The sequence below is a fragment of the Sebastes fasciatus genome, chromosome 2 (assembly GCF_043250625.1).
Source record: "Sebastes fasciatus isolate fSebFas1 chromosome 2, fSebFas1.pri, whole genome shotgun sequence".
Classification (NCBI taxonomy): Eukaryota; Metazoa; Chordata; class Actinopteri; order Perciformes; family Sebastidae; genus Sebastes; species Sebastes fasciatus.
The window spans coordinates 38,660,339-38,679,437 of record NC_133796.1 but is presented as its reverse complement, the minus strand read 5'-3'; the positions used below and the strand labels follow the sequence as shown (position 1 = coordinate 38,679,437).

Below are 19,099 nucleotides of genomic sequence, written 5' to 3'. Positions count from 1 at the left end.
TAGATCTAGAGAGGAGAGACCTAAGAGATCCTGCTGCACTCTGCGGTGTGGTAGGCCCAGTATCTGCAAACACCCTGACACTCAGCCCTATCAAACAATTCCCCCTCTTTCCCACACACTTTCCCATGCCCTGGAACTCTGAACTCTTAACACCTCAGACTTCGATTTTTCCTCATTTATGGAACTCTGAGCTCGTTCCTATTTTTTTGGGACTCCTTTTTATTGGACTTCGACTTGAACTTACCTTTTAATTCCTGGAACTGTTTGTTAGTGGCCGAGTAGTGGGATATCATCCTTCAGTGAATGGTGTTTGTAAAATGTTTGATATTATTTTTTGTTTTTCATGAGTGTTTGAACTGTGAATGTGAATTTTGAAACTTATACTTGAGTTTAAGGTTAATACGGAAAATTCAGGTTAAAGGGTGCACCCAAGATAGAGTTGAGATATTTGATACTGCATGTTCTATTTCATACTGCAGTTTTTCCTTTTTTTCATATTTGTGACGTCAAATCTTTTATCATATTTCTATACTACTAAAGCCGGTATATTTTTGCATTTAAATCCCTGCTTCTGAGTCTTCTTTAAACATTCCACTGTGCTCCGGTAGTTGAACCTAGCCCTATGCTAGCCCATATATTATTTCACATTTTCACATTGTAGCATTTACTGTCGATTCTTTATAAGTGTTACACTAAGTAAAGGATAATGCACATTAAGGCTTATGTTATATCAATGATCATTGTTTCCTTAAATGTTTTTTCCATCCGGTGGTGAATCTTTAGCTCAAATTCACGCCTGGGAAAAGACTAAATCATTTTGGATAGCTTTTTGATATTGTTATCTCAAACCACAATCATTTGTTGCTTCTACAACTTATTTGGCTATGAAGTAATCTAGTTATTATCACTTATAGGTGTAGTTCCCTCTGTGCTACTTTGTCCACTTGCACAGTGGCAAAACAGACGTACAAGAGCAAGTCAAGTGTATTTATGTAAGAGGGGACATATCGTGCTCATTTTCAGGTTCATACTTGTATTTTGGGTTTCTACTAGAACATGTTTACATGCTGTAATGCTCAAAAAACGCATTATTTTTCTCATACTTTCTGTCTGAATATACCTGTATTCACGTTCTGCCTGAAACCTTCATTTTAGCGCCTGTCTCTTTCAGACCCCCTCCTAAGAAAAGCCCAGTCTGCTCTGATTGGCTTGAGAGAAAAATATGGTGCACCTTTGCAAATTTAGTTCCTAAGCCGAAGGTGGAGATACTCAGATGGGGGGCAATATATTCTAAGGAGCCTTTAAGTAAAATCCAAAGTTTGTCCCAGAGGGTTTACAATCTGTCGCTAATGTTGTACAATCTATACAGCTTGTAATAAAGTGCTACGGGAATAAGTCCTAAAACCCAGAAATAAAAGTTAGCTTTTTACTTCTGGCGATCATATTTACACCAAATAACATATTTTGCCAAGAAGCGAAAGTCAGTTGGTCGTTCCATTGCAACATCAGCGCCCAGCAGTAAAGCTACGCTTTCGCCATTTTGGACTGAAAGCAACTACCGGACGTCAGTAAAACTACCGCCTAAAAATTGCCACGCAAATGTAAAAAAAAAATGGCATATTCTATTGTCATATTCTACCGAAATGGCTTGTGTTGAACAATAACACATGATAAATATAATAAGCGTTTCAGTCCACAATGGCGGCTGTTTCGTCTCTTTGCTTCTATACACTCTGTTTACGCTTCAAAAATCATAAAAGTGTGTTTTCATTTGTGAGGATTATCTTGCTGAACAACACGTGTAAGTACCATTAACGTTTATTTGCCACAGAGATTATTTTCTGCAATAATCCAAAACCCGATGGAAAAATCCCATTGGCTTTTTGTCGAGGGGACCAGGGCGATGCTAACTTCCTGGTTGGCCTACAAAAATATGTCATCCCTGGAGCACTCTATGCCCTCTAGCATTAGCAAAAACTCTACAAAAAAGTAATAGTTCACTGCAGGGGAAACATTTTGTAGGGAATACAAATTTTGTCACGATTTGTTATCATAACAATATTCTACAAATGACGGTAAAGCTGCAATTCATTATTTCCTGTTATAATTGCAACTATGCAAGTTACATAGAGTTGCTGTTGGAGTCTAAGCCAGCTTTGAATAGTCATAGCTGAATAAATGAAATGCTATTTTCCAGTCTTATTATGCTTCAAGAAAGCAGAAATAGCACACCAGACTTTCTTCACCTTGTGGTTGCGAGCTGTTGTTGCAGATAGGGACACAGCAGATTTCTATTAAGACTAATGTTTGATTTAGTTTCAATACAACTAAGCAGATGTAGCGCCTACATTCTCAACCTGATAGAAACACTGGGCCTTCAGATATTTCCAGGTCAAGGACAGAAACAGTTTGAGCTTCCCGTCCCCGGTCTGTGGCTGGGTCTTTGCCTCACAGATCTTCAGGGACAGAAGCCACAGTCGGACTCTAAAATAAGTCTGATGTGCCCGGACAATCGATGGCTCTTCCAAACACAGCTGGCCTAATTAGCTCCCTCACACACCGAAGTGTGATCAGCAAACAGCATCTAAACACATTCAGAAGCATGCCTTCACCTAATCTCATTTATTTTCCAATTTCTCTCAATCTTTCTTTCACTTTCATAATTCTCACATGCAGACTTTGGGGAGTAGTTAATTTCATGCAATTAAATTTGTTTTGTTTTTTTCTTTTGTTAATTTTGCTGTCGGGTCTATTATTTATAATTTTAATTTTGTTTTGACAGTCTGATACATGATTGCAATTATTTTTTTGACTATTGGAAAAGGGTAGAACTGCATTTTATTCTGATTTAAAATATTTTTTGTTACAGTTGCAGACTGTAATAAAGCTTCAGTGGGCAGTATATTTTTGGGCATCATTGGGCAAAAATTCAATAATAACCTTTCAGCGTATTGTAATTCAAGTGTTCTGAGAGATAACTAGACTTCTGCACCTCGTCATGGCTCTGTTTTCAGGCTTTAGAAACTCTAGCTCGGGACGGGAGACTTTGACCAATCACAGGTCATTTCATTGAGAGAGCGTTCCTATTGGCTGTGCTCCGGTCATGTGACCAGAACTTGGCATTCCTTCACTAGATTTCGCAATGGCGGCGGCGTCACAAACTTTCTCATTTTACAGCTGAACAGTACACTACAAGATGATTCTGAAAACATCTGAGGAGAGAAATAGGCATTAACGTAACAGAATATTGATTCATATTTGATCAGCGCTGCCTAGTTTGACCGTTTGGTCGGAGTTTGCGAGTGATTAACAGCTGGCTCTCATAGACAGCAGCTGGACAGCAGACCTCAGATCAGCTCTTACTGCTTGTTTTCCTCCGGTCTGTGAAACCCTGCAGATGCCGTTAGGAGCACCAGAGGACACAGAGACACATGATTTTTTTCAGCTTACCTGTTTCATGTACTACTGTCTATTAAAGGAGTACTTTATCAAGGCTACACTGAAACTGAAAGGAGTCAACATTGTAGAATATAAAACATGAAATAGTATTGATAATGATTTGGATGTTCATCATTTGTTTAATACTGTGATTCATTTTGATAAGACGACGAAGCTGGGGATTTTTTCACATCCGATAACCCCCCCCCCCCCCCCCAAAAAAAATTAAACTGTGATGTAAATTTCAAGAATTTACTGGACTAATAATAATGAAATAAACACTGAAAGTTGGTGAAATGTCAGTTGAAGTGAAGCTCTGACAGCAGATGAATTGTCATTTGAGGTGTACGCATTCAGGCTGTTCTCATACACCATTTGTTGTTTTTCCTACAAAAGGTAATGCACTGTAATTCGTATAAATCCTATGAAATCAATTTGTATGTAATCATGAACCAGGACATACACCACATAGGGAGGATGTCGGGGCGGATGGGTGAGTCAAAAAACACCAGATTTTCACTTAAAGGTTCCATATTGTAAAAAGTGACATTTTCATGGCTTTTATATTATAAAGGAGGTTTAAGTTCTATGTAAATACTGTGAAAATATCAAAATGCTTAATCCACAGAGAAATCCACAGCCCGTATTCAGAAACTGAGCTTTTGAAACAAGCCGTCAGGATTTCGTTCCATTTGTGATGTCACAAATCTACAATATTTAGACCATTTCAAAGTTTTAAACGTAAACATTCTAAATGGGTCCCAGTTTATTTCCTGTTGCATTGTATGTGAATGACATCAGCTGACAGGAAGTAAACATGGACCCACGCTGTTGCCTAGCAACGCAATTCTGTTGCAATTCCATTGAACAGAATGGAATATACATGGAGAGGAGAGGAGCGTTTCAGGGTAATTACAGGTATATTCAAGCAGACAGTATGAGGAAAATAAAGTTTTTTTTAAACATTACAGCATGTAAACATGTTATAGTAGAACCCAAAATACAAGTATGAACCTGAAAATGAGCACGATATGTCCCCTTTAAAGAGTAAGTGATGACGGCAGTTAAAGTGTCAGTTGAAGCCTAAGCTCTGGAAGCTTTTGAATTGGCAGTTAAAGTGTAAGCATTGTATGAATATGAAGTATTTTTTTTATGTAAGCAGAGAATACAGTGCAAATATAGGCACTGAAAAATAGTTCAAAGGTGTAAACACAGAAGCTGTTGAATTATCAGTAAGGGATGATGAAGGGTCAACTTTGAACAGTTTTTAAAAAGTTGAATATTTAGAAAATGATAAAATATATGAAAAAATTGAATAGAAGCAACCAGAAAGCTTCCCAGTGAGCACACTAATAACAGAGCTGACTTATAAAACATCCTGAGATATTACTGAAAGCCATAAAGGTTCTGTAATTTGAAAATGAAACAATAAAAACCATCAGTCAAGCTGGACACATACAGTACTAACATGAGAATGTCCATTTTCTGCCAGAGCGGTGGGATTGGAGAGAGAATGGGGTCCAGTAATGGGGTCTATGAATCAGAAACTGGAGTTAAAGCTGTTTGTCTGGATGGTTTTACTTTACAGAGGGGCCTGTTGGAGGCAGAGAGAGCTGAGTGGAAACAGGTCAGACCGAACTGCTCAGTTCAGTTCAGCTACTTCAGGCAACAATGACTTCATATAGGATATATGAAGCAGAGATATAAAGAAAGTCCCAGCACCAAATGTATCATGTAAATGGAACCCTGAGCCCTATTCTTAGCCGGACTCTGCAATAGCTCAACCCTGTAGGTAATAGAGTTTGGTAAGATTGAGATTGTCCGGGTGAGAAACTGCAGAATGAGTTGTTTGCCAGAGAGGGGAAGTGCGCCGTGTCTTTTCATCTTGTGAAGAAATTGAGTGAAGAAAGACTGGCGGAACTGCTGATTGGAAAACTTTTTCGGTTTTCCCTTCTATTGTTACACATGTACAGCACCTCACTGCTCACTCTCTACATCCTATAGAAAAGTTAGGATCAAACTTAGTGAATGACACAATGCATAATCAACACTATTATCAGGGTTTTGGAAGTGTTTCGTGAAGCTAAAGAGACAGATTTTTTTTAACAGTCGTGAGATTTGAAATTTTTTTTTTTACCTTTATGCATTTCAACACAAAATCCAAAGATGGGGTTTGCAAGTATTTACAGATGCATTAGAGCAGATCCATTTTTAATTGAATCTCTTTTATCCATCCCAAGTAGCTTTTTATGTTCTACCAGGAACCAGCTCAGGACTGAAACATGTAATATATATATATATAAGGGATAATGTACAGCAAGCGGGGTCATTGTTGTGAAAGAATCCCTAACAGGGCGATGCCGCACCCCGACGCGGAGCGCAGTCTCTCATCGCCCCGAAGGGGATTCATTCACAACAATGACCCGCTAGCTGTATATTATCCTGCTTATTACAAGGCTACTTACTTAATAAATCAATAATTTGACACATAAATGGTTCGCCAGAGTTCGACATCAGAACTGCGCCCATAGCAACGGTCTACTATACATAGTACCGGTCTGCTATCAAGAAATAGCAGAATGTAGAACACCGTGATCAACCAATCAGAATCAAGTATTCAACAACGCCATGTAATAATGTATTATATCAACACAGTCCAATGACAGTTTGTGAAAAAAATGTACATTTTTACAAAATGTAATCTATTTGATTCGTGTAATTTCCCTTTTTTCTCGTGACGCTCAGCACGACTTTCAACAACGTATTTTACGTGCGTTTTCCTACGAATGTCCAGCAACACTTGGCGCACATGTCAATTTCCGCTCAAGTCTTTTCAAAAATAAAATTACTTAGTTAGGCTTAGGAAAAGATTGTGGTTTTGGTTAAAATAACACCAAGGGTGGCGTAACTTAAGTATGGAAGTTATGTGACAAAAACTACTTAGGTAGGTTTGGGAAAAGATTGTGGTTTGTGTTAAAATAACTCTGGGAGTGCTGTAATTTAAGTAGGGAAGTTACGTGATAAATAACTCAACTTTGACTTGTGGTTTCACATGGGACACAATCACCGGTCTCCTGGGCGAAAGTCCTGTGTTTTCTTGACCCACACATCCACCCTGACCTCCTTCCTACACAGCGTTCACCGCTCTTTATACTCTCCAGTTCACAATTACACAGATTACATATGAATTGATTTTGTGCTGACCATCACGAAAAAAAAAAAATCAAAATTCGTGTCTATGTACACAAATCAATACATACCAGTATTAGCTGCTCTGTTTCAACTATGTTAGGCTGTAAAAACGTGCATGCAGGCTGAAAGTCAACTGTGGTGTTCTGTTGGGAAATGCCGTGACAAAAACATAGTAAGAGCAGAGGAGCTATGGGAAAGTCAGACAGCTGCTAGACTAATTCATGCAGTGTAAATTGCCATAGGCTTTGTGCCACATTCATGTGGTGTCGGAATAATCGGAAAAATTAGTTCCCCACTTGGAAAATTAACGTGAACGCCCCCTCAAGTCCAGGGGAAACGCTACATAATAAATAATTATTCTTTTTTATTACATATTTCACAATGGAGCAAACATATCACCATTAAAGTCCTAATAGTTCTCATATGGGGGTCAGCCTTGGTTGTGGAGCCTGATGGCTACCAGCATGAAGGACTGACCCAGGCGCTTTGTGCATTTTGAACAGATAAAACGTGATTAATTTGTGATTAATCACTATTAACTATGAACAATCACGCGATTTTATTGATTGACAGCCTTAATTAATCTACAATAACAATTCCGACAAATGAGCCAGCCAGGTGAGGGTGTGTCAGGGTAGCCAATGAAAAGAGAGACTAATGTGACTAATGAAGAACGGGGCAGCGAATGTGTGCAAAGTTTGCAAGCTTGACAGGATTGTGTGTGAGGATTGAGATGGAATTTGGAAGTCCTCTGGGGACCATGAATGTCTGTGCAAGTATAGTCTCCATTGTTTTTAGGCTATCCATTCATTTAAAAAAAAAAAAAAAAAAAACTTTGGAGGTGGCCTTTATTTTTCTCAAATCCATAGACTTTCAAGGTTTTTCAAGGCTAGAGGAAATGAACCACTCTTGGGCTCCTGGGCTTAGTAACTGAGCAAAATTGTATTCCTATTGATGTGTTACTCTCACTATACGGGCTGAGGGGCACTTTCAATAAGAGAGAGAGTGCGAGAGAGAGGTGCATGACTGGCAGCCATGAGAATGTCATTAGGATTAGCTGTAAAATGTAGGCCATCCTCCATTTTCCTGGTATGGCCCACAGAGCAGAGAGCAGCAGAGAACACCTTATGTGCGCAGTAAAGCAAAATATACAGCACAGAGAGGAGGAAATATCAAGCAGTTGACTATTTTAAGAGCTTTTGGGTTTGGTTTATTACTTTCACCGTGTTTTTATAGATTTTAATCACCATACATCTTTGGGAGGAAGACAGCTAAGAAAATAACACGGCTGTGTGTCCTTGATCTCTAAGAGGTACTTCATTCTGTTCAATTCCAGGTTAACTGAAAAATGATGTAAAACATTTGCATCGCATTTCAGCGAGTAAAGGTGTAAGCAGTGAGCCACGAGAGGCTGTGATATACAGCTAAGGGGCGCTGTTAGGCACGATGCGGAGCCTCGAGTGGCTTCTTGCTTTTATAAAACGGTTACGACATATACCTGGCAAGGTTTCATAAAATACACACACAAAAAACTAAATAAAATTATTGATAAAAAATAATTTCTCTTCCGCCAATTAATGTAGTTCTTCGGCAACATTTAGCAGAACAGTTACCAAGCAAATTTTTCGGTGCATAATAAGTTAATATATTGTAATTTCAGTCGTATATTGTTTTTCTTGGTAATTCTGTAATATGTCTGAGGAAAATGTCGATATTCCCAACGGTCTCATCTTTCTCCTCTGTCATTATGTCGCAGACGACAGTAACGTTATTATTGCGCCTGCAGCTTGGAGGATGACCTTTGACCTGCAGCTTCTACTATAGTTATACGTCATATTATCCCATTTTAGCGACAACTTTCCTTTTTTTTTTTTACTATGAGCACAAAATTAAGTTATTTATAACAATGTGGTTAATCAACTTAGTCAGGAAATGACTCAAATATATATGAAATATCACAGAAATGCCAAAATACACTGGAGGGAGGCTTTAAAGATTGAGGTAATTAACATTTATCTGGATATCACCATTAATTGTGCAATTTTTGAAGTAGTCTTCAATCTTGTGCTGGTACAGGGGTGTTTGTCTCTGGACAAGGACAAGGACATCGCTCCAGCATCTTCTCACTGTAGTTTAGGCGCCAGTAAGATTGCAGGGACAATTCATGCCCTGTCATTGACATGCTTCCTCTTGCCTCTAGGCCAGCATCACAACGTTTTGTACAGTGGTGCTTTGCATGCAGGGGTTGATGTAGATGTGCAGCAGTGCTGGCTGATTTACAAATCCGTGGCAACATGGAGCCAAGGAAGTTCACCGCCATGGGCTATATAATATGCCTAACATAAGAGAATGAAAAAAAAAAGGTTCTCATCATGTTGCAGTTACATAGTAACTTAATATGTATCTACCATTGGCAACTATTATGCCCACTTTCCCCTAGCTGTTGTGAGCAAAATTGAGCATAATAGGCTATAAATAAAAGCGTGCAAGCTAGCTAAAGTTACATCGTTAACTTAGAGATCGTGGGTGTAGTTTTTTGGGGTTTGGATGGAGATAAAAGGCCACTGGTGACAGCAATGGCAGGTATTTCTCCCTGGCTACTCAAACATAAATCCCCGTAGGCTCTCTTTGTTTCTTTCTTTCACCGGCATCTTTGTGGGTTTTTTGTGAAACGAAACTACGGCTTATCGGTCAGCCCTAATTGGGAATTCCTTGCTGTGCTGAGTTTGCTGTGCTTGTGCATGTGACGATGTTAGAGCCTACATGCCAAATATCAGTCACTGTACATATTCTACATTAACATCATAATCCATTCAACTGGCTGAAAATCATGTACATTTTGGATCAGGCGTGATGTTTATATGACTAGATTAAATGTAACAGTTCCAGCTGCAGGCATTGACCTTCTCACAGCAGGGTGCTGATGGGACCTTGTCAAAAATCCACAACTCAAACTGCCCCTGATTGCTCATGTCATCCATGCATGGTCCCAAATCTTAACCGCAGTGGGAACCTGGTGGGAGTCTAATTTCTGCCTTTCTGACTCTTATGAGAGAATACTAATCTGTCGGCGATAACGCTCAGCTCAAACCACGCAGGGGAGAGTTCACAGTGTCATGTTTTCACACCATAATCGGTAGTAGAGCAACAGAGGCATAAGTCTTGTCTGTCTAATGAAAAACCACATCAGAGTCAAAGAACAAAACGCCACCGCAAGTGCTCTGTTTATTCTGCGGAGGCTGAGGAAATATGCTGATCTCAGTCAGGCCTTGGAAACCCTCAGACACGTGTAAATTAAAACAGCAGAGGCACTGAACTACAATATTTTGTGCTTCTGAGTAATGCTGACAACTGAGAACAACATTATGACAACAGCAGATGACTCACCCGACTCCTTCTACGTACAGTCTCTGAGTGAAAAGGTGTTGTTTTCTGGAAAATGATAAACTCTTGTTGTGTCAGTATGTATTGATGTGTTTTAACAGAGCTAGTGTATAAAAAATGTCTGAGGACCTGTTCAAGTCGAAGGCTTTGTGAAAAACAAATGACTACAAAACATGATGAATTTTTAATCCCTCCAGTCCCCCCCGGGTGATTTGAGGACTCCTCCGCCCTGTACATGACTTCTGTGGTTAAGTCGCTATTCAAAGTGCTCTTCAGATTTTGGTGTAGGATGAACTGGCATCACTGGGTCTGAACTGATACAGAGGATTTAGAGGGATAATGGGAATAAATCCAAACGTGGAAGCAACCAGGAATCTGAGAAATCATCACTAAATCTTTCCCTGAAAAATATACAGTATTTATAGACAAATGAATATCACACAAAGCAATAAGTATTGGATAAAGTATACAAATACTAGCATTCAAATTGCTACCAAGTAGAAGTTCTCATTAAAGGTGATAAATGTGAAACGGCTAAGCTGGCGGCTTGCAGCCAACGGGGCTAACAACGACTGCTGACAGAGCCAGGTCTGGACGGCCTTATCGGCTGTAACCACCATGTGAGAGCAGTGCAGAGCGGCAGCCTTGACCCATCCAGTGGTGAACACTCACATGCACTAAAAGGCACACACGGCCGGCTATGTCAACAAAGCACAGAGAAGCTTGAATTACAACACGCACAGAGGGAAGCCCAGTCTCATGGCAAAGCATGTAATAGACCCGTCTGTCCACCTGAAGGAAGCGTGTCAGTGTCACGTTTTGTGTCGCCGAGACGTGAATATTACAATATTATTATTATTATTTATTTTTTTATTTATTCAAGGCAGAATGATAGGATGATCCTCTCCGCGCCACGGGCACTGCATGCACTGACTTTGGCTGAATGTTGTGTTATTGACGTCCGTGCGACCAATCAGGTGATGACAGACAAGGATCATACCATCAAGCAGGGAGGGGCGGGGGCGCGGGCGCGCGGCACGCTGACGGTCTACAGGTACAGAGCAGGAGGGAGAGGAGGAGAGAAAGAGAAAGAGGAGTGTGGTGCGCGGAAACGAAGCAACATGTAAAATCATGGTATTCTGGAAATTATAAGGTTTAGAATAATTATATTGAATAATTTAAGTGACATATGTGCACACATACTAATCATAGGTCAAAATATCGCTAAATTTTGCTGAATTATAAAAGGCAGAAATGGTAAAACAAAGAGCCGTTTGGGAGCCGAAAGAGACGGCTCTTCTTGGTGAGCTGAGCCAAATAATCTGGCTCACTAAAAAGAGCCGTAATTCCCATCACTGGTGACTTCATTCTCTGCTCAGGTAGACATTACTGCTCTATGTCTTTACATAGACAATAGTTGTTTAATGCCATATTAATGCTCTGGATATCGTATAGAGAACCTTTACGTAGAATGGCTTGTTTAAAAAATATTTTCTTATAGGATTTATACTGACACGTTAACATTCATTATAGCATGGCAACTGAGAATTCTTGATTCTGATTGGCTGGCATGTGTTGATTAATTTCTAATAACCAAATAGTATAACTGAACACCTCTGATGCAGGTGTTTGTTACACAGACACACAATGTATATGAGGATTTTTTTGAATGTTATCCCTCAACTTTTCATGGGTGCAGTAATGTCAGAGCTGGTCAGTACTTTCTAAACTGGTGTGTAGTTCATGACAATTCACATTTTATAAGCCATTCATTTGCTTTTTATGTGAAGTCTTGATCTGCAATGTAACTAGTTACTATAGCTGTACTATATATATATATCATTTTTGAAACCTCTGTAGTGTTAAATCAAATGTTCGGGAGTAAGGGAATTACTCAAGTAGTTGCTTTTCATGACTGTCAATTAACTGTTCAAATATGAGCTAAACCTGAATGTTTGTATTTTATCTCTTATTTGTCCTCACTCGAAAACCAACAGCTTTGTTAAGTTCCTAAGTTTCCTAACAAGCGACCTCTTGCAATGCAAATAATGACCGTTCTCACTCAACGGCAAAGGTGGACGTGGCGTGACACAAAACTCACAAAAAAATTAAAGTAGGAGGTTGAGGTGGATGGTTTACACTTAAGACCTCTGCTCACATACGGGTGAACCATTATCATGAGCCTAACCGTAACAAAGTTGTATCTTTATCTAAACTTGGCAGATCAGAAAATGCTCGAGTTGTTTTTGTAGTATTCAAGTCATTTCACAAGGCAGTGTGAAATGTCACGTTTTGTTCAGTGACACGATACATAAAAAAAACACAAATCTAACATTATTATTAATAATATAAGCTCCCTACTATTTGTTTTCAATATAAACCATTTCTTTATTTCTGCTCTTCAGTGGTATTTCAGTCAGTGAAATATTCTTATTGCAATTATCTCTCCCCAATTAACTTAATGTGATCATGGCCCGACGGCTGTATGCGTTAATAAGCAATGATTAAAACCTCTAAGGTAAACCTGTCAAGATAAGCCAGCCTCGGGCTATGTCAAAATGTAATGTAATAATAATGTAATGATAACAAAACAAAAGCATCTAATAATCACATAAAAATCCCTCTTGTCGCAGTCTCTAACATTTATTTAATGAAATGGTACATTATTTTCTAATTATGTTAACAATGCATATACACACATCTGTGCTGTATCACACAATCATAGTATATAGTACAGTAATTGGAAAGAAAGATAACTGGTTGCTCGGTGTGTTCAGTCGTAAGGTAAAACGTGTCGGGTGCTCTTGGAAAACGAGGGGAAAAAAATCAGGATAAACAGGAAGGCAATCCAGGCACTCCAAAATATCAAGAAAAAGTAGCAACGAGGAAGAGAATAAATTAAAAAGCCTTTATTGTAGTGGCTAAATCATTTAAAAAGCCAACATGTTTCGACCACTGTATTTCTTCGTCAGGGAAAGTAATTTATGTCCTTATTAATGAAACTACTCCTACTTTACAACAGAGGCTGTAAGGATAACAATGGGAGTCTATACAGAAAAAGAAAAATATATGGAATATTTTTCATTATTTTTTATTACTCACAGAAAGTTGCATGTAAAGTCAATATCCTCATTAAAACCAGAATACTTTAAAGGTCCCATATCATCCTCATTTTCAGGTTCATACTTGTATTTTGTGTTTCTACTAGAACATGTTTACATGCTGTAATGTTAAAAAAACACTTTATTTTCCTAATACTGTTGGCCTGAACATGCCTGTATTAACCCTCCGTCTTAAACGCTCCGTTTTAGAACATTTCGACGGAAATGCGACGAAATTGCAACAGAATTGCGTTGCTAGGCAACAGCTTGGGTCCATGTGTACTTCCTGTCAGCTGATGTCATATACACTGCATCCAAGAATAAACTGGGACACATTTAGAATGTTTACGTTTAAATCTGTGTAAAGGGTCTAAATATTGTATATTTGTGACATCACAAATGGACAGAAATCCTGACAGCTTGTTTTAAATGCAGAGTTTCTGAATACGGGCTGCGTGTATTTCCCTGTGGATAGAGCATTTCGGTACTTTCACAGTATTTATATAGGACTTAAATCTGCTTTATAATAAAAAAAACATGAAAATCTCACTTTTATAATATGGGGCCTTTAAGGCATCCAGTCGATGGTTCCAAAAAGTGTCTCCCTCTGGTAAAGTTTTTGTAACCTGTCTCCCCCCCCCAACCAGCGGTTTAATATGTTCGATGCACTCTATGCGAAACTAAGAATCATGAGCACCGTGATACTCACTAAAGCGTCTAGCCATGGAGTAGTCGCGATTCCTGACTCCGATGGCATATTTATGCTCGGCGAGGCGATCTCAGGTGTCTTTTTGTGCCGCCTATGTAGAAAAAGCCCTCCTCACATGGACAAAACAAGCGGTATATGACAAAGGTGGTGTAACAGTTAATGAAATCTCTTTGTTTTTTAGGTTTTATCTGAGTTAATGTTTGCAAAATATTTAGTTTTCATCACATTTTCACAGTGAGGGCAATGCATGCATTTAAAAGGTGCCAAACGGCTTGGTCAGCCAAGTACCTTTTTTATCTGCTGGAAGATATGAATGCATTAGCCTGTCCCGAAGATTATAGGGGCGCGTCTAAAAAGAAACAATAGGGGGTTCAGGAAGATTCTGTATGCATGAAGAATAAAATAACATTTAACAATGTCATGTAAAGTTAGCACTACCCTGATCCTGTAGCTTTTTTTCCACAATCCTCCTGTCTCTCTCCCTAATGCAGGTCAGAGACAGACACAGAAATGGGAACACCTGCAGGTGCCATTCGTTTATCTAATGTGACAGCAACAGTTTAGCAGCAGGAAATAATCTCTTAAAAAGCATTAAGTGGCTGAGTGGATGCAGCCAAGCCCTCAGAGTCCAGCCTTGTATTGAGGATTTATAGCATTTTTTTCAGTCATCAGTAGGTTAGTTGCAATTTTATTGTAAACTCTGACCTCATTGAATTGACAGACTACAACAATGAAGTTTAGAATTTAAAGTTTTTTGATGAATAAAAGGTATAAATCCAGAGTGATTTAATAATAGATCCTGTCAGCTCTGCCATTAAATAATCAGCATGAAGCGATACCATCTTGTGTGATTAAGGAATAACGTGCACAGCTACACATTCTTACTTTGCGGGACTGTATTTATAGCTCATGCGATCTACATTACTGTTGTATTAGATTTAGTGAGCTGCGACAGTAAATTGGAACCGCTGTGCATCGCTCTTCGGTGTTAACCCTTTACCATTCCGCCCTCTATTTTAAAGGGGTAAGAGATGTTCAGGGGGGAAAACACTCAGCAGTAGATGTCACATAGAAGTGGTGTACATCATCTGAAAGCAGGGAACCTGAAGATTAATTTGAGATGCTGCTCAGCACTGTGTGTCAAGTTGTTCCAGTCATTAAAGATGAAGTAGGTGAGATTGGAGCAAATATGATTGAAAAAAGTTATTTTTATAAAACGGTCGCTATATCGTGACAGTAGTACATGAAACAGGTAACCTGAAAAAAATCATGTGCCTCTGTGTCCTCCGGTGCTCCTAACGGCATCTGCAAGATTTCACAGACCGGAGGAAAATAAGCAGTCAGAGCTGATCAGGTGTCTGCTGTCCATCTGCTGTCTATGAGAGCCAGCTGTCAATCACTCGCAGACTCCGACCAAACGGTCAAACTACATCAAAATATGAATCAATATTCTGTTACGTTAATGCCTATATCTCACCTCAAATGTTTTCAGAATCATCTTGTAGTGCACGGTTTAGCTGTAAAATGAGAAAGTTTGTGACGCCACCATGAAATCTGGTGAAGGAACGCCAAGTACCGGTCACATGACCGGAGCACAGCCAATAGGAACGCTCTCTCAATGAAATGAAAACTGTGATCAGTCAAAGTCTCCCGTCACGGGCTAGAAACAGAGCCATGAGGAGGTGCAGAAGTCTAGTTATCTCTCAGAACACTTGAATTACAATATACTGAAAGGTTATTATGGAATTTTTGCCCAATGATGCCAAAAATATACTGCCTACTGACACTTTAATAAGAAATAAAAAAATAATTAATAAATTAAAATAAATTGTGAAAGTGTATAAGGGCATAGAACATGATGATATAAGTTTGTGATGGTCATCCCCATGCTCTATTATGTTTTTTAATAAATTGTTGCAGCAAGTTTTGGGTTGATACTATTTGTTACACAGATTTGGTGCTAAATTTAACCGTTTTTTACCACTCGAAAATTGATAAAAATTATCAATAATCTCTCCAAAACACCACATTAAGACACCAAGACTTTGACGAACAACCATAGAAAAAGCCATGCTGTGATTTGGGATCAAAAACTTTTGACATTTGGAGATTTCTGCAAGAATTGCATTTTTCGGTGATTGGATGGTGAGCACTTATGTTGTGCAAACTGCTCAGAAACCCCCTTATAGTCAATCTAGCTAAGAAAGCCATCCATCCTCTGAATGCTCTAGGTCTTTAGTTTGTGGTTGTAAAGTGTCATGAGGCTGTGATTATCCTAGAGGTCACCACAGGTCATTTTATACAGCGAGGTCAAGTTTCAAAAAATTGTCTCACTACAATGAAATGGCTACTATGGAGACTAACATCATCACACATGAATACATTTAAGCTCATTGGATCCACAAGAGTCATCTTCACAGTGATACCCAATTTATACAATTCCAGGACTGTTTAGCTAGTTACTGTTAGTATGCAGAAATATTCAAACACATCATTTTAGAGTAGGCAAAAATAAGCCATTTATACTGTATTCAAAAAACTGCATGTGATTATCATAAAGTGGTCATTTTTGTAAAGCGGAGACTCGTGAGTACCCATAAAACCCATTTTCATTCACATATCTTGAGGTGAGAGGTCAAAGGACCCCTTTGAAATATGCCATGCCAGTTTTTCCTCGACAAAATTGAGTATAAATTCATAGCATTATTTAGCAATCTTCTCTAGTTTCATATGATACCAGTATCTTCACTCCAGCTTGAAAACTCAGCCAGCAATAACCTCTGAAAGACAGGATAGCGACTTTTAACAATGTTAATTACTATTTTCTTTTTTTGTCAGGTTTATTTGGTGCTAGTTGGCAAACTACTGTAGCTGGTGAGTTAACGGCTAACACAGCAGTCACAATGGCTGTCTGGGCTTCTTTCTATTTTCTATGAACTGTGCTGTTTACTCCCCCCCCCCACCCCCCCCGGCATGTTGCTCCCAGGATTGAACATAGTTTATTGAAGAGGGTAAAAAAAGCTCCTGTTAGCTTGGTCGCAAACAATAAGTTCACAGTTAATGATATTTGTACCATTGCCTCATAACTGTCTAAAAATAATTGCTCTTCAGTGAAACAGTTTCCTTCTCCAATAGAGCAGGCTTGGGCATAAGTGAAACAGCTAATAAAATACAATAGCTTTCTCCATTTTTGACTCTTAGGGTGTTTTCATATTAGGTATGATGGATCCGTACCACGCCGGATTACAAATGGCCACCCTCCCCACTCCCCCGCCGCTCAGCTTTCACATTAGTAAAGTTGTTCCGTACCACTTCAATACTTCATTCAAACTTGACAGAAACTAAATAAAACTTACCAAAACCGTCGTCGTTGGTCTTTCAAACATCGCCCGGCCCCATCGCCTACTATTGTCTCTATTTTAAAGAACCTTCTGCCTGCCTTCCTGCGTTATCACCCAATGCCATGCAGTTCAGAGGATGAGTTTGGCGCATGCTGCGAGCATATAAAGATTTCGAAGGAGACTGGCGGCGTTGAATAAAGCCTGCCCTTTCACAACTACTCGCTGACCACTTCCGTGTTTCGGTACGGTTGGCTTTCACACCTGATGCCAACCGTACCCGAGTACACACGAACCGTACTCGAGACCACCTTTTCAAGTGGACTCGAGTACGGATTGACGAACCGTGCCAGAGTACGGTACGGAGCGTTCACACTTATCAAACATACTGGACTTTGGGGTCAAGTGTACTCTGATCCGGGCCCGGGTCCCTGATGTGAAAGCACCCTTAAACACTCTGTTCCCTGAAAAAGGTTGTGTCAAAGTTTACCGGAGTTAAACTCAACAGTTTTGTACAGATTTACTTTGCCCACTGAGGTTTACTTTTAATCCACTGATCCTGGTTATTCCATTGACATGAATTAATTTTGCTGTGCAATTTGTCTGTTTTTAAAAAACTGGTATGACCGGCCTAAGGTACAGTCAAATTAATCTTCCGCCTACCAAACTCGCCCTGCACTCAGCCCAAAAAGATGCGATGTCACGGTTCCGATGTGGGTTGTGTGAGAGTGATGCTGCAGTTTGTGGTGATAACACGTTAAAATACTGACTGCTCCATTTCCAAACACAGTGCATCACTGTTTCTATTAGCTGACTGTGCACATCGGCACGGCCAAAGTCGAACTTGAGGTGAACTCTGAACTGAGGTCTGCGAGAACAGGAGATGCTTTAATTTGTCCTTCATACGGGTTTCATCTGAAGTAAATGGGAAACAGACATTTGTAGGACATAACTGTAATGTGACCATATTTGTATTAGTGCTGTAATACATGCTTTTCTGTTTCAACCTGTGCGGAGGTCTAAATCAGCCAGAATAACTGAAAACACCTGTGTGGGGGTGCAGGGCCAAGTATCCCCACTGCTGTGGGATAATAGGCCCTTTTCACGTTGCAGGGTAAACACAGGTGTAATTAATAACATTAATTATGGCCCTGATCCATTTAGGTGTGCCAGGGCCCTGGTATTGTGCATGCTGGCTCACTGGAATGGCTGTGACACACTAAGTAGAATAGGACCATAATTCATTTGATCAGTTACACCTGTGTTTACCCTGATGTGACATGTCAAAATGGCTGCTGTGAAAAGGGCCTATAAGCACACAGAACATCAACACTGTTTGGTTACACACAGGATGTTTGACTGCCTGAGGTCAGCCAAGTTGCCAGGGAAAATGTTGGCATCGTACGTTTCTGTAAACCACAGATATGTTGAATGTTTTTGCACTAAGGACGGTTGTTGTTACGCTACCTAGTTACGTTATTATTTTATCACAAACCATGATCTTTTTTCTAACTTTAACCAAGTAGTTTTGTTTGCTAAACCTAACCAATCGTTACCAAGCGATAAAGTTCACTAAGACTTTCTACCAGTAGACAGCTGATGTTGACTTTCCGCTTGTTATTTAATGTTGTTACGTAACGTAACGTAACGTAATGTAACGTAACGTTACATAAGAAAGTCCACTAAGGACGGTTGTTGTTAGTTGTTTCGCTACGTTGTTATGCTACGTTGTTATGCTACGTTGTTACGCTACGTTGTTACGCTACGTTGTTACGCTACGTTGTTACGCTACGTTGTTACGCAACGCTACGTTGTTACGCAACGCTACGTTGTTACGCTACCTAGTTACGCTACCTAGTTACGGCTACCTAGTTACGGCTGACCTTGTTACGTTATTAATGTTTTTTTTCTAACTTTAACCTTTTTGTTTTGTTTCC

The 19,099-nt window shown here is 39.4% G+C and overlaps 1 protein-coding gene across 2 annotated transcripts in view; it reads right to left on the bottom strand.

The window, feature by feature from the left end:
• The window catches only part of ubap1lb (ubiquitin associated protein 1-like b), a 424,774-nt gene extending 409,406 nt beyond the window's left edge, over positions 1 to 15,368 (bottom strand). Inside the window, exon 1 of one of the 2 annotated variants that reach the window (XM_074623242.1) lies at positions 15,283 to 15,368. The gene's annotated coding sequence lies outside the window, so the exon portion shown is untranslated. The remainder of the gene's footprint in view (positions 1 to 15,282) is intronic. The other variant, XM_074623265.1, reaches the window with a different exon arrangement.
• Positions 15,369 to 19,099: the final 3,731 nt, after the last annotated feature.